At 40.7% G+C, this 18,182-nt stretch overlaps 1 long non-coding RNA gene across 1 annotated transcript in view; it reads left to right on the top strand.

Moving 5' to 3' along the window:
* The window catches only part of LOC311521447, a 57,629-nt gene extending 49,311 nt beyond the window's left edge, over positions 1-8,318 (top strand). Inside the window, exons 2-3 of the long non-coding RNA XR_014711900.1 lie at positions 51-130; positions 8,235-8,318. This is a non-coding gene — a long non-coding RNA (uncharacterized lncRNA). The remainder of the gene's footprint in view (positions 1-50; positions 131-8,234) is intronic.
* Positions 8,319-18,182: the final 9,864 nt, after the last annotated feature.

Here is an 18,182-nt window from a genome sequence, read left to right as displayed (position 1 = left end):
CTTTCTGGCCTTCCAAATCTATGAATTTACACTTGTCTATATATTTCCAGGTAAAATAAAAGCTGGCTAGCTCAACAGGCAGACCCCATTGTCAGAATTATTCAGCAATGCAGCTCTACAGCCAAAGGAGGTAAGAAACTATACCATCAGCATAAGAGTAAAAGGGGAAAAAATGCTCCGTTAGATCTTCTGACAGGATCACATGGGATTTTATTGGTTAGAAACTGTAAATAAGCTATCTATTTAATCCTTTCATCCATAAAGCATGCGTGGAAATGAGTGCTGGTATTCTCCAAAGATCATAGCCTGAGTAAATGCAGGACTCTGTTTAGGACAACCGAATGCAATAGACACATCCTCATGATTCCTCAGACCAGCCACACACTGCACATTTCAAGCAATTTAATACATTTTTTCAGTAATGTATTGCCATAATACCATGATTACCACACATGTTGACTATGAGGAAAAAACACCTCTGCTTTGCTTTACTCTCTCTTTGAAAGATGCAATCCCCAATCTAGTTCCTTACATATAGAAAATATATTCAAGATACTATTTATGAAACATGTTTGAAACCATAAAGGGTTAGTACAGTAATTCTCTGAAATAACAGATCCATAGAGTTTAAGGCCAGAAAGGACCATTAGATTGTCTAGTCCAGGAGTCTCAAACACGCGGCCCACGGGGTTATTTTCTGCGGCCCGCCAGCTCCCCGCGACCCCCCCAGCATTTACCTAGAGCAGCTCCGGCCCAGCATGCACTGGGGCAGGGCAGGCTCCCTCCCTGCCCTGCCCCTGTGCCGCTCTGGCAAGTGGCCGGGACCTGGGGGAGGGAGGGGAACAGGGGTCTGTGTGTTGCCCTGGCCGCTCCTCCAGGTACCTCCCCCGAAGCTCCCATTGGCCACAGTTCCCCGTTCCCAGCCAATGGGAGCTTCAGGGGAGGTACTTGGAGGAGCGGCCAGGGCAACACACAGACCCTTGTGCCCCCCCTCCCCCCAGGTCCCAGCCGCTTCCTGGAGCGGCACGGGGGCAGGGCAGGCAGGCGGGGAGCCTGCCCTGCCCCCAGTGCATGCCGGGCCAGACCCGCCCCCCGAACCCCTCCTGCAGCCGAACCCCCTGCCCTGAGCCCCCGCCGCACTCCGCACACATCCTGCACCCCAACCCATGGCCCTGAGCTGCCTGCCGCACCCTGCACCTCTTCTGCACCCCGTGGGGGCAGGAAGGGGGCAGAGTTGGGGTGGGGATTTCAGGGAAGGGGTTGGAAGAGCCAGGGCAGGGGCGGGGACTCACAGAAGGGGTGGAGTGGGGGCGGGGCCGGGGCAGCGGGTGAGTGGTCAGTGATGCGGTCCTCGGTCCAGGTACTAGTCCTCATGTGGCCCTTGTGGTCATTTGAGTTTGAGATCCCTTGCCTAGTCTGACCTCTCTAAAGAGCTCTTAATGGCTATTAACAGAGAGAAAAACATTTTTTTTTAATTTTGCAGAGTTCAAATGAAGTTTTCTACCTAATTGGATGGCATTTGGGAGGCTGCTTGTTTGTCTAACTTCCTGACTCGTACAAATGTAATTGTGTCCTCCGGGCTTTGGAAGTTGTGGGATTGTCCACTAAATGTTACCAAGAGCTTTGCTAAGTAGAACACATGCATGAAAATGGGGGTGTTTCAGTGCATTGTTTACCATACTATAGCAAAGCGTTTGCCCCTTTTTTAACAGTCTAGTATTATAGTAAGTTTAGATACCAGGTATTGAATTCAATTCCATAATGAAACATTGATCCATGTTTTCTCCAAAAGCATTATTTCTCAGTCAGAAATATACAAAACTTCCAATACTACTGCACACTTGACATACAGACAAGGATCATTATCACTGAAACACGGGGTTAAAGCTGAACATTTACCTACTCTGCTGTGCATATTTAAGCTATTGCAGCACATATGAGTCTATATGTAAAATAACCTGCTGTTCCTGGGACTCTGTAATACCGAGGCACAATAGAGAAGGTTAATAACTCTAGAATTTCCTGGGTTTTGCCAGACCTTTAATACTATGTTCATGAAGCTTTTGTTGTGTGAAAGATAACGTTGTGGTAAAAGAATTAATGTCGCTTAGTGTTCTTTAGGAAGTGCCAGGAAAATGTTTGAGATACACTGTCTATTTTTGTGGGTGTCACTTTCCTGTGCTTGGTATACCACCGCTAACATGTTATTCCCTGAACTCTGCCGGCATTATGGAATGAGCCCCAGTTTCTCAGTCGAGACTGTGAACCTCTGGGTTTGAACAACTGTGGTGAGAAAACCTGGCAGATGTTCCACCACAGTTGGCCACAGCATGCCTTATCAGAGCAGCACAGAAAATGAACAGCTGATCCCCAGCTTTAGGCTTTTTATAAAGATTGCATTTTTTTCTTGTTTCAAATGTAAAATGACTGCAGTAGAAACAAATTAAACAAGTGGGCAAGTGTGGAATGATCTAGTCTCTGTTTTCAAACCCTGAACTTAATATAGAAGCTTGTACATATGCAAGCTCTTCAGTGTGAGGCATATTGCCCAGTGCTTCTCTCTCACAGATGCGACACATATTGTGTTTTCTACAAAATGACATGTGGGTTGTGGTTGGGATTATTATTATTATTATTTTTTAACATTCAGGTTCCTGAGATCTATCTTCCCTTTTGGAGAGGGGTTAAGAAATAAACGGTCATATTAGGCCTGCTGTCAAACGACATGGTTGGGTAACAGGCAAGTGTGAGTGGGCCCACGTAAACCAGGAACTCTCACTGCTCATCAGGAGACCCGGAGGATTCTCACCGCAGTGCTGGCAGAAGCCGATGTCCTGCAGCTGCTGGTGTGACTGGTTGATAAGGGAAGAGGGGACCAACGCAGTCTAAATCACAAGTCGTGGGCACCAACTCTGGCCCTATTTCTGGTCATTGTGAGTTCCACTCATCCTCTTTTCCCTGACATTACACATGGATGCAACGGGTACCAACAGGGGAGCCAGCAGAGGAGCAGGATGACTTGAAACCAGAATCCTGTGCAACCAAAGCAAGGGAAGCAAGTTTGACCCAAGACCATAAACATTGCTGCTGCTGGTTATTGCTGTGACAGCAGATATCTAAGCCAGTCTGTTTCCCACCATTTCACATTCTTCCCAGAGCAATACTGATCCTTATGGCCTGTACGCTATGACTAAGAAAGGAACAAAATTAAAGAAGCTTGCAAACACGGGCATTACCCTAGAAAATTACACCTAGAAAGCACACATGCAAAATTCCATGTAAGAGGTCACCGTAAACTAGCCTTATTGTAACATAACTAGTGTATATATATATATATATAGTTCGGAGATGGGGGAAAAACGTCAGAAGGTTCAATTTGGATTCGCAACTGAAAATTTCTCCCTTCTCTTGAAGTAGGAATTGTTTCATGAATTTAAAGTAATTTCAAGTGCTCAGATGAAAATTAAGTGTTCAAAAGAAGTTTTAATGAACCAATTGGGCAGACGTACAGATGACAAGATGCCACTGATGGAATGGAGAGAGTGGGACACTGCTTTCAAAACTCAGATATACTTATGAAACTATCCTAGCACGGAAAAAAGTTCATTAAAAATCAAGCATATGGGATTCTCCTCTCAAACGCGGAACCATAAACAGAGATGGTGGAATATTTCTATTTTAATCTATAATGCCCTGATTTTTGGAGGACAGTGAGATAATTCTTTCAAAATTTAGCACTGTCCACACTATAATCAGAATTGTTTGAAAATTCTAAGGCTCTGAGGAAGGCCCAAAAGATTGATCTCAGGGTTTGAATAAGGGTCACCGTATGTTCTTTCTGTAATATTATTTTATCAGTATTAGCTACTGCAATCAAGAATCAGAATTCGAATCAGAATCAATTGATTCTCACTGTTTTGCTTCCAAGTTGCATTGCTTGTCAAGAATGTCGCCTCATACACTCTTAGGGTTGAGAACTCCGAAGTGAAGTTAAATAGTTTTGTCACCCTGGGGACACAGGAGGCAACATTTTTGACAAGCCAGGAGATGTGGAACTGCATTCATTAATGTATTACTAGACAGGGCCCCTGTTTGCAGCTTTAAGTTGCTGGTACAACCTGCTTTAAAATAGAAAGCAGATTTTAGAAGTAAATGTTCTTCTAAGAGGAAAAATAAAGGATGCTTTTGTTTGGATCTGCACATCTCTGTCTGTCAGCTTTCCACTATTTCTGGTCAGCTACACAATGGAGAGCAGCTGAGAATTTAATTGCCAAGAGCTTATGTGTCAGGAGAGGTGTGATTAAATGGGAAAATGTGCTTTTCTTTAATAAATTCCCCTAACCAGCAGTAGATGAACTTGTTTGCTCAAAATAAGAGCCAGGCTGAACCCAAATACTTTTATAGGGTTGGTTTGCTTGAAATAAGTCAGCAATCAATTTTTGTGCTAGTGCTGAGCTTCAGTCTGTGCCAGCCTCTGCCACTGTGATATTGCTGGCTTGTAAAGATTAGTCAGGGTATTATTTGTACCACAGGCAAAGATTAGCAAAATGCGCACTTTGCAAGCCAAGAGGCAGAAAGACAAAAATGAGTAGTGAGACGGTACTTCCTGCTTCAGGAATGCCAACATAACACTGTATTAATATGAGTGCTTTCACATCAGTGATGACTCAATTAATATGTTCATCATGACCTTTTGTTGAAGTCACCTGGTGCAGTGGCAGAATGAAGCTTTTAGATTATCGAGGGGCAGAAAAGTGTCCATTCTGGGGTTTGCACCTTTATAAGTTATTTTGGATTTTGCTTGAAATGGTTGCTTCTGATATGATCAGACTGATGTCATGTGGGTTAGAGTAGGGGCCTGGGTGCCACTACTCCTGGGTTATATATTCCTGGCTCTGTCACTGACTTCTTATATTGTCTTTGTCCCTGGTCATTTATGGAATGATTTTCAGAGTTGCTGAGCACTCAAAACACTCATAAAGTCAATATATGTATCTAGCCTTGGGGAGTAGAAACTAACATGTCTTCCTGACTGATTAAGATGTTAGGAAAATCCAGTCCTCGGAATGAAAATTAATTTCAGGGTAACACTTTCTGACAATCACATGTGCCAATTTAAAAAAAAATGTGGTCAACTGAAAATAGGCTTTAAAGATAACATAGAACTGTTTCTAAGAGTTCTAAGTGTCAACACTCTGTCTTAAAAAACATGTTTTCTACAGAATTTATTCACACTGCCTATAACAATGCACCTGTAGATCTCTTGTTATAAAACTCAGTTACATTGGTGTGAAGAGAGAGGGTAATGGAATTACTCCTGATGTACACCGTTGTAATTGAGATAAGAATTGAGCCTAAAGAGTTCCTGCCTGAAAGAAAAAGCCAATTGGCTTCAAACTGGGAACAGTAAAGGACCACTTGCTAGGAAGGCTAATCAATGGCACCTCAAGCACTGAGTGGAATTGCTAAACATTCATTAACATTGGATTGCTTTTTCATTCACTCTCCCTTTTGTCTTTTGGAAGTTTTCATGGTTTGTTAGGGGGCTTATTCCTTCACCCACATACTTCCCTCATCCTTCTCGCATGAACAGAGAGCAACAATACCCGAAGTCTAAAGGTGCAAAAAATTTGGGGTTATTGGGGTGAACTTCCAGCAAGCATGATTCCAGTTTCCTTCCTCAGTGTCCCCCTTCCCAGCTCTTACACCACAGAGCCTTACACTTGTGTTCCTGTTCCCCTTTTCCCCTTTAGCAAAACATGATTCCAATTTCCCCACCCCATCCCCCCCACACCCACCCACTTCCTGATTGACTGAAGACTATATAGTAAAACTTGAGTTCCGCTTAGCTATACCTTAACCAATCATTTTCCTGAAATTTAACTAACATCCTAACATATTGTAACATGATTATGTAACCAATTACATCCCACCACCTTAATTAGTTTACACCCAGCAAAATTAATTAGACAGCAGATAGAAACAATCACAGAACCAGACAGAGATTATACAGACAAACAATGGCAAAGTGGGAACTATAATGACAAAACAATACAGAAGTGAGGATTTCACATCCCAGCTATTGATAAGTGAGTTCTTGCCAGACAGGATGCTATCAGACTAAGTTTCCTTTTACATCTTCTAAGCACTTCCCTTTCTCTGGAGGTGACAGGCATTATCAGGACAGGAGTGTATTCCTAACAGCCAAAGAACACCTTATTTCAATGTGACTAGTTTGGAATGTGAGGAGGTGACTGGTCACTTCCCAGCTTATGGCTGCCTCTGCTGCTTAGCCAAAGGCCTTAGCCTAAGAACAGGGCCTCAGACTGTCACAGTAAGAGAAGGACTTTACACCGGCAGACAGTGATTTTGATTCTTTCTTTTATACCTCTATAACTAGCCAAGTGATAAGAATACACCTAAATTCTTAGAGTATAGGGCTTTACAGACAGGCCTGAATATCTATATCCTAACATGGTTTTCTTTATAACTGGTAGCAGTGGATTTCCATCATTTTTGACATGATTCCATTAATGTTACATAATCCCACATAATGTGGTTGGGGAGTGCAAGTGAGCCAATTGTTGCTTAGCAAAGCAGCTAACTAAGGGTAATTTAGGCAATTTACTGCCACTTTAGGTGCTGATGTCTAATATTAAATCCTCAAAACTTTGGCCCAGCTGCTACCTAACCCTGTAGATGCCTAAATTTCCATCAATAAAGTTCCTTAGGCGCGTGTCTACACTTACAGCACTGCTGTAGAGCTTAGTGAAGATGCTACCTACACCAATGGGAGAGCTTCTTCAGTCGGTATTCTACCTCCCTGAAAGGCGGTATCTTTGTCAATGGGAGAAGCCCTCCAATCAACTTAGTGGAGTCTACACTGTGGGTTAGGTCAGTATAACTAAATCACTCTGGGGTATGGATTTTCCAAATCCCTGCGTGATGTAGTTATATGGACATAGATGGGTAGTATAGACCAAGCCTAAATGTCTGCTGGTATCCATGCACAAAGCCAACTACATCCTGATGCTGTCAAGCAGCTCAGTGGCTAAACCCCAGCAGTGTCCTCATGCTAGACATTCACCCACCTATCTTGCCTGCGGGGCCTGATCTGGGAGGAAATTTAGGCATCTACAGAAGGCTGCCTTGGAACAGATCAGCACTGTCACAAAACATGGTAGAGGTGCCCCCGTTAGTATAAAATAATTATTCATTGAAGCAGGGACCAGAACTTGACACGCCCATGTCCTAGGGTTAGCCCTCCACACTCAGTAAAAATAATCTCAGAAGAGTATGTGGATAGAGATTAGAATAGATGTGTTAGAGTCATGAGTTAAAGTCTCATTTTTGACACGTAAATGAAGCACCTTACTATAGGCTCCCCTTTTTTGGCTTTACTCTTATAAATAAGCAGGAATAGTTTAGTGGCCTTGTAGCAGCATTCTCATTAATGCCAGACTGGGTTTCTCTCAACTCTCTGTCCAGCTCAGTACTTTGCACCTTTCAATCATATGCACAACAATCTGCTCATGCTCTGAGCAAGATCAAGTCTGATATCTCTCCTCTTGGACTCCCAACACCTCCTTCCTTTCAGGAAATAAGTTTTGTATTTATGATTGTACTCATATTTGTCATGAACATAGTGTGACATTCTATACATTGGGGTCCCAGGCTACATCCCGGGGGATCCTGTCACACAGAGAACCTACCAAGAAAAGGAAATTGGAACATTGCAATTAAATTGATAAATACTCACTCACGTTTTATTGCCCAACATAGCTGAATAATCTGAATGCTTATTCTCACTGTGTGAAAAGATTCAAATTTCTTCAATGTGCCTGTTGAAATAGGACTAAATTAATCCTTGGTGTAATTTCCCTGAAGGTAGCTACTGTGCATTTTCTAATTTAAGTGGAAATCAATGGAGTTACACCACAGATTCATTTGGTTTATTATGTCTATACTATAGAACAGCTATATGAAGGGTAAATCAACAAATATAATGTTCTTCCCCTTCATGTTTCCATGAAATGCCACTTAGGTACAGAACACCCTACATAATAAATAAGTACAAAAGAAATAAAATAAGTAAATCTGGGCAAACAGTTTGTATCAAATGATTCAGTTAGAATTCAGTCCTTTTTCTCCCCCCCCCACCATCCATTGTTTATGAACAGACTGATTTTTATTGATTTGCTCACTCAGTGAAATTAATACTCTTTATTTTTTAGGAACTGACAATGTGCTTGACTCTGTTCATGACAAAAGACTGGTATAGAAAAGAGAAGATGCACAGGGAAGTCAAGAGGAGTGAGTGAGTAGAATTTTTAAAAACATATTTGATTATCTCAGTTTTGGACATCACAGAAGAAGTTAGTGTTTAGGAGGGATTTGAATGATGAATTAATGGTTGTTTGGTAGACTGGAATATGGAGGGCATCATTCAGTGATTATTTTGTATGGACCAATTTTAGCCCACTGATTTCTCATGAACAGTTCTCTGTGCATGTTCAGTATTCACAATTCAATATTCAAGGTGTGTGAATGATCAGCTAGAAGTCTCATGGTATTGTTCCCATTACATGGATGACCTGAACTTTGAAGGTAAAATCCTGATCGTATTGAAGTCAATGGCAAAAATTCCCTTGATTTCATCTTGAATGTAGTTTCATCTTGTTTTGTGTTTAAATTAATCTCCGCTATAGGTCTGAAATTTATGTTTCATATTATTAATTTGTCCTACAGGAATGTGTAGAGGCTCCAGCTAAGATTGAGGCCCCATTATGCTAAACTAAACACATAGTAAAAGACAGTGCCTGCCCCAAACAGCTTACAGTCTATCTAGCGAAAGCAAAAGGTAGGAAGGTAGACAGGGGCCATACAGCTGGCTTGTAGCAGAGATGGCAATAGACCTCAGGTATCCTGACTAGGACTCATGTTCCCTAATCAGTAGGCCCCACAGCCTCCCCTAATATTAGCACAAAGCTTTGCTTGTAGACATGTTCCCAAAGGGCATATAAGAAGGTGTGAGAAGACAGTAAAAATGAAAATCTAATCAGAAGTCCTCAAAATGTTTGTGAGTAATTTCTCATTATGTCTACTCAATAGTCTAGTCAACATTCAAATCAATTTCATCTGTGTGCCACTTTATATCCAGTGGGATCAAATACAATTATATATGATAAGTGTGCAATAAAAGATGTCCTGACCATGCTCCTTAAAGCCACATTTTACAAAAAGTAGCAATTGTCTTCCCTGATTAATATGTTCTTATAGCAAATAATACATACATTTTTCTTTTGTAACTTAAAATGTAATCTCTCTGCTGATTTGAAATTCAGTAAACACACTAGATTATGCTTTCAGGTGGCAAAAGCTCCAGGGGTCCCTGGCTGCCTTTTGTGTTACACAGTCTCGTAGAGAGCTCAGGCTGACAGATGCTTATCAAACATTCATGTAAACACTGCTGTCAAAGCTGTGCTCTCTGGTACTGCCTCTACACAAGAGGGTCAGCATGGAACATAATTAAAGCAAGGCCAAAGATAGAAATGTCATGCCACCAGTCTTTGTTATGTCAGAGGACTCACAGTGCTCTCCTGACTGTACAATTCCTACATTGGTAACAAAGCCAAAATAAAAGGGGAAGAACACAAAGGACGTACAGGAATATGGGGTAGAATTTTCAAATGTGCCTAAGTAATTTAGGAGAAGAAATCCCATTGGAAGTAATGAGACTGATGTTCCTAAGGGCATGGCTACACTTGCAGATGTAGAGCGCTTTGAGTTAAACCAGCCTTTGTAGAGCGCAGTAGGGAAAGCGCTGCAGTCTGTCCACACTGACAGCTTCAAGCGCACTGGCATGGCCACATTTGCGGCACTCGCAGCGGCATTGGGAGCGGTGCATTATGGGCAGCTATCCCAGCATGCAAGTGGTTGCAATGTGCTTTTCAAATGTGGGAGGGGGGTGTAGAGTGTGACAGGGAGTGTGTTGTGTGTATGTGAGAGCAGAGAGAGTGGGTTTTTGGGGGGCTGAGAGCATGGCAGCATGCTGTCTTGTAAGTTCAGACAGCAGCAGACCCCCCCCGCACTGCCTCTCTCTTTCACACGCAGCATTCCACTAGTGGTTGCTTTGTCTCGGAGCAGATAAGCAGCAACGGAGCTTTCAAAGGGCATTTCCGCATTCCTGCAGCGATTCCAAACAATGACAGGAGTGGCCACTTGACTTAAGGGGATTATGGGACGTTTCCGGAGGCTGATCAGAGTGCAGTAAAGCAACACCTTGTTCACACTGGCGCCGCGGCGCTCCAGCGAGGGCACAGCAAACGTTATTCCACTCACCGAGGTGGAGTACCAGCCGCGCTGTAGCCGTGGAGTCAGAGCGCTCTACGTGCCTTGCCAGTGTGGATGGATAGTGAGCTTCTGAGCCTGGGGCTCCTTTATTGTGCTGTAACTCGCAAGTGTAGCCCTGCGCTCAGTCACTTAGATGCTTCTGATGCTTCTGAAACATCACCCTAAGTGTCTAAACTAAAATATTCACACTTGGGTGCCTGACTTTAGCCATCTCAATCCATAGATAATATCGGGAAATTGACCTTAATTAGCTGACGTTGATATACTTTTAGTTTCCTTGTGTCAAAATAGACACTGAGTAATTTTTTCCAAACCTCCTAAATCCCATTTTCAGTGTGATGTAACCCCTAAGGCCCTCAAATCCTCAAAGGTATTTAGATGCCTAAATTCCATTCATTTCAATGGGAGTTAGGTATCCAAATATCTTAGAGGATCTGGGCCTTAGGTGCCTAAGTGTCATTGACTGTCAATCAGATTTAGGCTCTGAGTCCTAAATGCTTAAATCTGTTTTGGAAATGGAATTTAGGCTCCAAAAATCTTGGGTGCTATTGAAAATGCATCCATAATTACTAAAATGATTATCAACAGATTGAGGGTTGATTTCAACTTTTAGTTCAATTTTGTTGTTGTTGTTGTTGCCTGGGATTTAAAGTCACTCCCATTTACTGCTAATACTAGTTCCTTGAAAAGTGTTCAGAATTGTATACTGAGATTAGAGGACCTAGTTCTAATCTCACGTATGTAAATTCTGTTGGTGATTAGCTTGTAAAATCAGCTGCTCTTCATGTATGTATAGTACAATACAATATATGGTTTGGTCCTGATCTAGAGCACATTAAGGTCAATAGAGTCTCTTTTTTTATTTCAATGGTCTTTGGATCAGCTGTTCCTAGAGAATTATGCATAATCTGAATTGGGCCCTTGGGCTGAAATAAAATGTTTGCAATATTAGCACTGAATGTGGCTTGATTGCATCCTTTTCTTTCTTTCTTTCTTTCTTTCTTTCTTTCTTTCTTTCTTTCTTTCTTTCTTTCTTTCTTTCTTTCTTTCTTTCTATTCTGTACAATATTGATATGCAATATGGGAATGCTATTCCATTCTTTTATCATTATAGTTATGGTTTCTTTGTGGGTATATAACACAGCCCCTGGTATATCTTAAAATATATAAAAGCAGATGGGTTTGGTCAATGGAGCAAATCACTTATATTAATCAAACTGACCTGACCAAAACTACTGACTACAGTGGTTATAGTTCAGTCAATACTTAAGAAAAGAAGGTATCAAACAAATGTCTAACGTTCTACTTGTTATTCAGAAAAGAAAGGGTAAGTGGGCTATGATATTATCAGAGGCAAATACATTGGAAATTCATATCACCTACAGACTTTCAAATGATAACCATAGAGTAATGCACCAACCTCTCCATTTTTATGCTGTCCCAGCATGAGCAATAGTAGCTGTGGCAGCAAATATGCAGTTAAATTAGCCATGAAAAAAGAGAACAAAGATGAGCCAGTTGCTTGAAAAGTATTAAGGGTCAGGCTAATGAAAAAAATGCCCTAATGATTTAAGTTTTGACTCTGCTGCTTTTTTTTTTTTTTGAGGGAGGGAAGGAGGGAGGGAGTGTGAAGGGGCAAGTAGCTTTTGATTCAGTTTATGAACTCCTGCCATATATAGAAATACCAATGGTGTGCCTACATGCTGGGCCAGTGCAAAAGAATGCCTGGGAGTAAAAATTTCACATACATGCAAATTATACTTATTGTGCAACAAGCAGCACAATGAAAAGGATTTTCAAGAGAAACAAACTTACAATTAGCCTTTTTGCTTCTACTTCATTATGGTACTGAAAATAACTTCCTCTAACCAGAGAAAGCAACATAAATCACAGGAGAGTGGTTCTCAGCAGCCGCAGTAGGGAACAGAGCAATGGTTGCATATTTTTCAAATACCAGTGTGCACCATATCAGACATATCCACCTTTTTGTTGCTTGGCTCTCAGCCTCCCATTGCTACATCTTCTATAGTAACACAAATCCAACTTTACAAGTACCTGTAAGAGTCTTCCTAATCCCTTTCAATCTGGCAGGCTGCATAGCAAATAAACAATCAGCCTTACAAATAGCACTTCAGAGGGTATCCAAACATGACAGGTCATCGAGCAACACAACAAGTGAGCCAAAGCACTGCAGTCATGATGCACAGGGTGGGGAGTTAGGGATGAGTTCCTCATTTGGCTGATAGCTGAATGAAAAGATCTTTGTTTATATCTGTTCAAAGGACACAACCGTCAATGGATACTGACATATAAAATGGCTATATCAGCTATGTAGCACTTTGCCCTAAGCCACTGCAAAACAATTTATATATATAAACATTTATGTCAAAAAGTGCTGAGGACTTTTAAGAGGAATTATATTCTAAAATATACTTCGCAGATACAGGGACATGTGGTTGAAGTGTAAAAGCAATACTTAGTTGGTGATATTTGTCAGTCACCCTGGCTAAGCCTTTATTATTAGCACCATCCCATACTGCAGATTAAGAGACAGGCAACAGCATATATAGTACCAGTGGTGATGAGAAAGACCACCCTATGTCCCACCTTTGAGAAAAAGTGACGAGGGAATGTATTGCTTAGCTTACCCCCACGCCCTTTCTACAAGGTTTATAGCTTCATAAGATAGGGCAAATGTATGTGCAGTGAAGGATGAAGGTTATAATACAGAAGTGCTGAAATACTGAAGAAAATTACTTTTTCTGCCATGAGTAAAATTGGGTTAGACATAGAGGAGGTCATTATATCTTCAATATCAGTCAGTACCCACGCCCGACTACTTCATTACTGGTATATCTCTGATTTACATATGTGCATTACCATTTTGAGCTTAATGGTCAAAGAAAAATTTTTAAATCACCAAAAAGAAGTAACAATAATGTACTGTGAATTCATCAAAAATAAATTAAAATTACTCTTAATTATTGCTCTAAATGATTGAGTAATTTAAAATTAATATTACCAAGTAAAATAATATCTTGATGTGTAATTGTGACTATTTAGACTTACTTGTTCTATGTTGGAAATTACTTATTATCTACTAAAAGTTATTGGCAATCAATAAACATTTCTTGGAAGTATTTAGATGACTAGAGACAAAAATATAAATATTTCTATATGAAGAGAAATGTGGCCCATATTATCCTTTCCACTTATATGAATAGACATTACTCAAATTGTGAAGAACTCCTTTTGGGATGCACGTAGTGGGGGTGCATCTTCTGTAATTTTCTCAGAGTAACAGCCATGTTAGTCTGTATTCGCAAAAAGAAAAGGAGTACTTGTGGCACCTTAGAGACTAACCAATTTATTTGAGCATGAGCTTTCGTGAAGTGAGCTGTAGCTCACGAAAGCTCATGCTCAAATAAATTGGTTAGTCTCTAAGGTGCCACAAGTACTCCTTTTCTTTTTGTAATTTTCTCCCATCTCTAGAATCCCTGTAGAAATCCATCTGTGAATGTTCCATTAGAAGTGAGATCCATAGAGTTCAGGGCAGGAGGAGGTGTGAAGAACAGCTCTTTCTGTGGCATCATACCCAGCTGGCCCTGCAGATACCCATCCTGTTATTCCAGAAGGATTTAATGCTCCCCAGAAGTTTCCTAGGATCTGTGGGAGGCTGAGAAGCCACAAATCCTGTCTTCACCTGGAATGATGATTTCCTAGAAACTCAGTGAGGAAATCTCAAGAAGTTTCCCAGCTCCTATGCCCCTTCCTGTACGTTTCTTCAAGGGAAGGCATGTGGAATCCCTTAATAATTTTCACTTCTTTACATTTTAACTTCCCAGTATTTAAACTTAGAAATAAACCCTGGAGAAAAACTTCTTGCTGATGTTTATGCTTACCAAAAACGAGATGGCAGCCTGAAAGGCAGGGGGGCAGGAATGATGATTTCTGCTCCAATCTTGCCTCATCCCGAAATCAACTCTATATGTCTTGAAGGCTTTAGAGTCCTGCCTCTGGAGTAGCAGAACATTCCAAGGTGACGTACAGTGACATGGTTTATGTGTTTCAATGCCCATATCCCACACCCAGAAACTGTCTACCTGCACAGAAATAAACAAAAATATTTTATCAGGTGAAGGGCCTCTGCATACCTGGAACCATAGCAAGACATAATTTGGGCACACATCAGTACTACTGTTTCATTATTAACATATGGGCCCACTTTGGTAGCAACTGAGATTGTGCTAGAATTTGTCCCATGGCATTAGTTAGGAGTTTTGTTTCTTTGTTTTACTGTTTAAAAGTAATGACATTACTAAATAATGGAAGATGACTGAAGTCCTTGAAGATAAACCAACTCATGCCAGGTCTGAATTTGCTTCACTGGATTAATTTAAAACATTATAATTATGATCCATCCGATGAAGTGAGCTGTAGCTCACGAAAGCTTATGCTCAAATAAATTGGTTAGTCTCTAAGGTGCCACAAGTACTCCTTTTCTTTTTGCGAATAAAGACTAACATGGCTGCTACTCTGAAACCTATAATTATGATAATATCATTGAATACGGATCCAAATAACTGTTCTGTGGGCAGCTGTTCCTTCGTTAAGAACTAGCACTGGTTATAAACTAGTACTTTTTTTGGTTTCTCCTCCACTGATGAAAGTCAGCATGTGAAGTTACCAATAGGATGTACTGCTGGGACTGGAATTTGGAAAGTATTTTATACATAAAAATAGACTCTTCTAAAAACAACGCACTGGCTATACAATATTATCCTGGTTAAGTTAGTAATGTTTTGGGGTTTGCATCTTTTTCAGAGAAAGCAGGAAAGTAGATCAGTGACCCTAATTGAAATAACTCAGATAACTGCTGAGGCTGTAATTTGGTTTTGACCTTTATGGTTTGATCTTCCATATTAAGCTCTGTTGTAATTGGAGCTAATTTTATTTACCTGGGTTCATGTAATGTGTTCGTAGAAATGGAAGACTCCTGCAGTTATCACTAGTGTTAATGGAAGATGGAAGTGCTGAACACCTTGAAGGATTTGACCCTTGTTGTTTACTTGCTGATGTGCTTAGATTATGCAGTACATTAAATTGAGATATTTTTCAGTAAAATACATAAATTAAAATTACTAATTCAATTAATGATGATTCGGAAATAATGTGTTTCTTCTGTTCGTAATTTGTGGCAGTATTTAGTACTTTGTGATAAATATACTAAGTGAATTATTTAATGTTATTTTTGCTAAGTAATTCAATTTTTATGGAATAAAAGAATAGATAATTTAATTTCTCAGTGAAGGGGGTCCTGGAACCAGATTGTTTCCTTCTTTAGGCAGGGACTTGGGAGGGAGAAAATCTTTGAGGTTTTTCTAGTAGAGTTTCCTCCTAGTTCTAATCTCTGAGGTTGGCTATAGTACTTTCTTCCACCTCCTATGAAAGAAGCAGCGGGTGCTGGCTCCACATCATGATATATGTGGTTTCCAAGGGATGTAATGGAAAAACAGGAATATGCCTCCACACCAGCACCAGATCCGAGCTCTCATTAACAATTGACAATTTGACTCTAATGTATTTACTGTTAGGACAGCTATATGGCACGTTTGTGCCATTGGAGCATGGACCAAGATATAGTCCGCTTAATAAAATAGACTAGGAGGAAGCCCTGCAAACCACCTACCATGTGGCAGAATGGGCAACAATAAATCTTGGGCCATTGCTCTGAGTGCTGGAGGAAGAGAATTACCTTTTGAAATCAAGGGGTAGTGGATGGGAGGTATTATGACTGGAAATGCTAATTTCTCCAGATGTAATAGGGGAGTGCAACAAACAGTAGCTGTTGCTACCTCGGCAAGAAATACGTGACCTGTTCTCATTCCTGTGTGCTCCTGCCAGTGCTTGGTGGTGGGGAATGGAAGGTATATGGCCCTGCAATCATAATGTCCATGCACTCCTCTTCTGAGCCAATTAGTCATAATGGGATAAATAGCTAGTGCCTGTGTTGTTCTCCTTATTAAAACATAGAACACTTTTTAATACTTACATTGTTTTTATTTAAACTTTAAATAACACTTAACACACTGGTGTTGACTGCAGCCACCTGATGTTGACTAAAGCCTGCCATGTAGAACCCCACCTTCCAAAATGGAGAACAGCCTTTGGTCTCTGCAGCCACACACAGTGCTCTCACATGACAATAACAGCTACTCCACACAGTTCACAGGGCTTGCAGGCAAATAGCGGGTTTCCTGTGTGTCAATGCGCTGAGGACAGAATGTCTGTGATTTGGCCTTTGACAGTGATTTTGTTAGCAGATATACTGGTCAGGAGAACATTTTGCAGAGCCCAGGTCTGTTCTTGAGGCCTGCCTAGTATATTCTATCTTCCATCTCTTTTAGATCAAGTTAAGGGAGACATTTTGCCTGCTGCAGAGGTTGCTGGGCTTTGCATATCTTCGTGGGGTGAAGAAAGAAGCAACAGATTAGTTTGACAGCCCCAATTAAACCTTTAGTTTAGCAAGTTGTGATGAGAAATGTCCCTGACAAATAAGTGTAGGCTGCGCATACAACAAAATCTGGTGTACCTCACTGAGCACTTTAAGATTATTGTACCACTGTTTGTCACTGTGGTGCCTCATTTTAATTAGAACTGACCAAAACCATCTACTGAAAAAAATCTTTATTATTATTGTTAATAATAATAATTAATAAATAAAGCCAACAGGGCTAGCATTAATATGTTAAAATGGAAAAACAAAAGAACAGATATCTCGGATACCAAGAAAGAGTGGCTACCCAGAATGGGTAGAAAGGGACTGGATGGCTGAAGATAAAGGAGATGAGGACATCAAAGTGCTACTCTTTTACACCCACTTTGTGCAGGTATGAATGACTCCAAAGGGGGCAACGCAGAGGAAAGTCAGGTTGTCTGATATAAGCTTGTGCACATAACAAATACATCAGCTATGAAAACTCATTAGCAATTGCCAGAAATTACAGAGGTCAGTTTTCAAGCAATGATTGAGGATAATATGGGCATTGACAGTGTAAGGGAGGCTTAGACTTTAAATTCATAATTGATACCTTAACCAGAGAACAGAGGGCTTCAATATCCATAGGTTGCCCCCCAATAGGTCTCAGCTGTAATCCTGGGAAAACACTAAAGAACAACCCTATTTTTGTGTGAATATTTTAATAAATAAAAGAACCAAGTTTTGTTTGTTGTGATTCATGGAGGTCAGACTGTTTTTTATTTGGGTGTAACCACTGTTTGGTTCAGTTATTATTCAGCTGAAAAATCAGACCAGATGTGTGCATTATTCATTATTCATTGTACACTCTTCATTATTCTGCTGTTTAAAATGTTTCAGTCATCCACTCTGGGAGCTCAAATAGTCTGATGCAACCAATCACGTGATATGAATAATGGGAACAGTCAAAACAAACAGTTCACTATCCGCCCACACTCTGAAAATTATACATCCATACTGTCTGGTAAATTCTTAGCCATAACAAACAAGGTAGCATACAATCCGGATCAGTTTGTGATAAGAACAGGGGCTGAATTGTTCCAGCAGCACAAAACAGATTGATAGGTGGCCGTGACAATTAGCTGATGGTTCTCTTGTTACAGGATAAACTGTAAAGACAGTGTAGCCAATGCTACATTCTACCTTCACAGCCCCTGTTTTACGGGGGCACGTCAAGGACATAGGTGCTCCAGTGATTCCCAGATGCTAGAAGAGCCCATTGTAGTCTGGCATAACTTAAAGTATTTTCTGCACTAAATTGCACTGGGGACCAAACCAAACCCTGACTAGC

This window comes from Lepidochelys olivacea (genome assembly GCF_965140295.1).
Source record: "Lepidochelys olivacea isolate rLepOli2 genome assembly, chromosome: 6".
NCBI classification, from domain to species: Eukaryota; Metazoa; Chordata; order Testudines; family Cheloniidae; genus Lepidochelys; species Lepidochelys olivacea.
Note: the sequence above shows the minus strand (reverse complement) of the source record. Positions and strands in the feature narration are given on the sequence as shown.